This window comes from Apodemus sylvaticus, chromosome 8 (assembly GCF_947179515.1).
Source record: "Apodemus sylvaticus chromosome 8, mApoSyl1.1, whole genome shotgun sequence".
NCBI classification, from domain to species: Eukaryota; Metazoa; Chordata; class Mammalia; order Rodentia; family Muridae; genus Apodemus; species Apodemus sylvaticus.
Window position 1 is genome coordinate 64,257,598 of NC_067479.1, and position 4,695 is coordinate 64,262,292.

Genomic DNA, 4,695 nt, shown 5'->3' on the forward strand with positions numbered 1-4,695 from the left:
CCGGTGTATGGTTTTGGCTGCCAAGAGGATGTTGGGAATCCTTTCTTTTTCTAGAACAGTTCCAGGCCACTATATGCCTAAGGACCAATCATCAGTCCTTCCCACTCAGTTTGCTTCCCTTGAAGTAAATTCTGTCCTCTGGGTGCAAGACTTTTCAAAGGCAGGTTTGACTGTAACCTCTTTCTCCCTTGCTGTCTGTAGGGATTGGTTTAGGTATCTGTCCCACCATAGCCTTTTGATGTTCCTTATATAAATGGTGCAGAATTTGCATACAACTTACACAGAGTCCTTTAACCCTAGATCATCTCAGGATGACTTACAGGTGTGCTGTGTAAATGCCAGGCACACAGTTGGCCTACCGTGTTGTTTAGGGATTAATGACAGAAAGAGGAAGACTTATCCTGGTGTTCTCCTGTGATGTCATACAGAAAAGCACTAACTTTCCCTCCTCCTCAGAGACAGTCCATTCTGATTCCTCCTCCCCACAGCTTCCTCATTTCTTGGCTAAGTTGCTGAATTTGTACTTATAACCCCAGAGAGTAAGCTTACCTTAGTCCCTGTGCCTCAGTTTCTCCAGTTGCTCAAAGGTCTAAGAAGTTGATGAAAGGATTGGACAATGCTTTGTGTTAAGAACATGGGCCCTTTAAGCTTCTGGCTACCAGCTTTGAGAAGAGTTATGGCCAAACATCATCCAAATTTGATTTTCTGCTGCAAGCAGGCTGGTGTTGCCATAGGAAGACTGTGTGAAAAATGGCCAGTGTGTGATCTATGGAGGTCCCGGAGTCTCTGATGCCTACTATTATAAAGAGAGCACCATTCAGGAAAAGGATAGAGACAGTTTCCCAAAGGTTATCAGTTTGGGGAGCTCTAAGACAGATCTGTTCTATGAACACAAAATATGCAGCTTCAAGAAGAGGTGATGAGTGGATGGCTCCTTCCGCTCCCCCACCCCACCCCCATCAATCTGCTGCTGTTGTCAAAATAGAAGCCTGCTACCACCAGCAGAAAGCACCCAGCAGAAACAGAGCAGAGAGTCACCAGAGCAGCCTGCTAGTGCTAGTGCTAGTGACCCTGCCATTGTCCAGTGCCCGCAGAGAGCTCTAGCAGACTGGAGGAGATGTTGCTCACTCAGTCCCTAGTTTCCTTTTTGTTTTTGTTGGAAAAGCAAGGCTCTGTTCTCTGCATTGATCTTTTCAACTCGAAAGCTTCAAAATAAGTCAGTGTGTGGCCTTGATGATGAAACTGTCACAGCAGAAGTGTGGTCTTACAGCAGCGATGACGGGGTTGTCCTGTGACCTGCTGTGTGTCCAGGGGTCATCAGAATAATAATGTGACCTGACAATTCGCAGGTGGTGCTGGGTTCATGTTATTTTTCTTTATAAATTGGAAGTTTCTGTTATGCTAATAAAGGTGGTGTATATCTAAAACAAAACAAAGCAAAAAACCACCACCACCACCCACAACAACAACAACAACAACAAAAAACCATTGGCCTGGAGCTGGAGAGATGGCTCAGCAGATAAGAGCACTGACTGCTCTTCCAGAGGTCCTGAGTTCAAACCCCAGCAATCACATGGTGGCTCACAACTATCTGTAATGAGATCTGATGCCCTCTTCTGGGTGTCTGAAGACAGCTACAGTGTACTTACATATAATAAATAAATAAATCTTATAATAATGATAATAATAATAATAATCATGGGCCCTTTATCATGAAGACTTTATCAAAGGCCTCCAAGAGAGACCAAAAGATCCAGCACATCTGTTAATGGGAATCAAGCGAGAGATGGTGGTCTGGAGGAACCAGATGGGAGCCTGGAGAATGTGTGGCAGTGCACCTGTGGGAAGAATTTCCCACAACACCTTTCCTGGTCATGCCTTTGGAAAACCGTCTGCTGTCCTAATTGTAAACTCCTCAGAGCTCTTTTTGGAAGTGGATGTCTTCCTTCTAGGGAAGCAGTCTCCTTTTCCAGGCTTAGCTCTCACCTTAGGCATGGCTTTGATAGTTCTTGCATTATTGTTCCTCTTGGGAGCATTGGGTGGGAGAGAAAGTGCCTTGCACATCTGTCCTCTGGAGGACCTGGATACTAGCCCTGTGGTAGCACCTTAATGGTTACTGGCTTGTTAAGAATGCCCTGGTGGGTTTAAAACAACTTAGCACTGTGTGACAGTGTTTTCCAGTGTTCAAGTGGCCACTGTCTAGTTTTGAGCTACCTATGAGAATTTATAGTTCCCTCTCACAATAAACATGACTCTCCAGAGAAAGAGGGCTGCCTGATGCCAAGCCTCATGGTGGACTCCCCGGCTCTACACATTTTTTTTTCAGCTGAAAAAAAAAAAACGTGGACTCTCACTATTGAAAAGGAACAAGAGACATTAGATCAGATGTCTCTGTGTGCCCCCTTATGCACTAGTGAAAGAGAAAGGGGGCTTGTCCCATGATCTTGGGGCTGCCTGCTCTCTGTGGCTTTGGGGTCCATATAACCTGTTGATGCCCACTTGCCAGTAAAGGAAGGGTTCGTGTGTTGGGCCCCAGACTGTTTGTCTAGTCTTCTGTGGACAGGGGCTAAAGACACACACACACACCAAAAACATTCTCTCTTACACAGACACACACAAGCACATGCACACACGCACGTACACAGTCTCATGAAGCCTAAACTGATCTCAAACTTTCTTTGTAGCCAAAGATGACCTTAAACTTCTGATCCTTCTGCTTCCGTTTCCCCAGTGCAAGGGATGATTATAAGTGTGTACCACCATATCTGGTTTCGTGCAAGGGACTGAATCCAGAGGTTGTGCATGCTAGGCAAGCACTCTACCCATGCTATATTTATCCTCAGCTCTTGTCTCAGTCTCCTGACATCCAGAAACCTTCCCTTTATATGGAAGGAAGAATCAAGATGAGGCTTTGTCTAGGAAACAGTTAAACCATGTCTGTAGTCTTCCAAACATCCCAGGCTAGGAACTACAGACTGCATCAGGGTACCGAGAGGCCTTCTCTCAGCCCATGTGTCGTAAAATGGAAGCAGATGAGGGTTAAATATCTCCATTTTCTTCTACGTTCTGCTACCATACATACCCACAACCCCAATCTCACTTCCTCTTCCTTCTTTCTTCAGAGAAGTTGAAAGGGCTTTGTTGTCCATAGCCTGCCCACCCTGTTCGTTCAGGTCTGGGCCACATGCCATCTTTTTTTGTGCTTGCACAAAGCCCCGTTTGTCTGTGGAAACTGCTCATTGTGCCAGCCTTGGGTACTCCACTCCTGAGTGCAATGGAGTGAGTTTCACCTGGTGAGCCCCTCCCACAGTTCATTAGACTCCATCAGAGGTCAGCACCAGACTCCTTTCCCCCACCCCTATTTGAGAATCATGCTTACAGTCATTTCTGTCCTAAGAGAAGAAGTAAGGGGCAGGTGTTAACAGCTGGCCTCAGAGCTGGGGAGAAACTAAGGGAGTGGGGCGAGGCACTGGCTTCTTTCCTGAGAGGAGCACAGAGCGCTAGCCTGGCACGCATAAGGCTCTGGATTTAACCCAAGCACCACAGAGAAAACAGAATGACTCAGTCAGGCAGGTTCCCACTATCCAGGAAAGCCAAAAAGAATATTGCTGTCTTTTGGGTTATTGGACAGGAGGAGAAATCTCCAGTTGATTGATTTGTTAGAAATAACCTTTATTCCTTTCTCCTTCTCCTTCTCTTCCTCTTTCTCCCTTCCTCCTCCTCATTATTATTATTATTGTTGTTGTTGTTGTTGACACAGAGTCCCAGGCATCACAGGTGGTTCAGTAAGAGCTTGCATTATCTAGGCTCCACCTCCCGATGCCAGACTGATGGCCATGCACCAACACCGTAGCAGCCTCTGCTCTTTCCGGTCTTCTCTTCTGCTTTCGTGCCAGCTGTCTCCGGAGCAGGTGTTTTCTGGGCTGGAGTCTTCTGACCTTTGAAGGATGCAGTGCTTTCTGCCACAGCGCTCTGGGCAGCAGCAATCTTGCCTGCCGTGATGACTGCTTTTTTCTTTTTGCCAGGATTTTAGCTTCAGCAGTGGCAAAGATCAACCGCAGTCTCAGGAACAGGTGCATCATGGGAGAAGTCTTCTGGACAGTTGCCTTTTTTCATTTTAAAGTATTTGTTTATTTGTTTTTTCATGTATTTGTTTGTTTGTTTATCAAGTCAGGTCTGATGTTGTGGGAAATATTTAAAAAAAAAAAAAAAAAAAGACCCTGCCAACTCTCCGTGTTCCTGCTTCTCTCAACCTGCCAACTCTCGGTCCCGCCGGGCCATGTTCCCGCTCTAGTACCGGCGGGCCACAACACTATGTCCCAGCGGGGTCCCTCTGGCTCTGTCCCACATTCCAATAACCAGATAGATCCGGCATCCTCGAGGTTTGATAGCACAATACCCGGTAAAGACAATACTCAATGCTTATAGTTAACCAATCAGATTTATATATCAATAAATTCTCAATACAATAATTTCAGAACCAACTGATAATGATAAAAGCTGCCCACCTAGATTAGACAAATTATTCCAATATTTTAACCTTTATGATATCATAACAACCTGTGGCTGGCCATAGCCACACTGACTCATGTCTGCTGCCATCTTTCTTTCTTCCGGCTACCCCCAAGACACTCCCTGAGTCTGCAACTCTTAGCTCCGCCTTCCCTTTCCCTGTCCAATCACAGGCCTCCTATT

At 45.9% G+C, this 4,695-nt stretch overlaps 1 pseudogene; it reads left to right on the forward strand.

Moving 5' to 3' along the window:
• Window positions 1–676: 676 nt before the first annotated feature.
• LOC127691217 (PHD finger-like domain-containing protein 5A) lies at window positions 677–920 on the forward strand (annotated as a pseudogene).
• The last annotated feature ends 3,775 nt before the right edge of the window (window positions 921–4,695 follow it).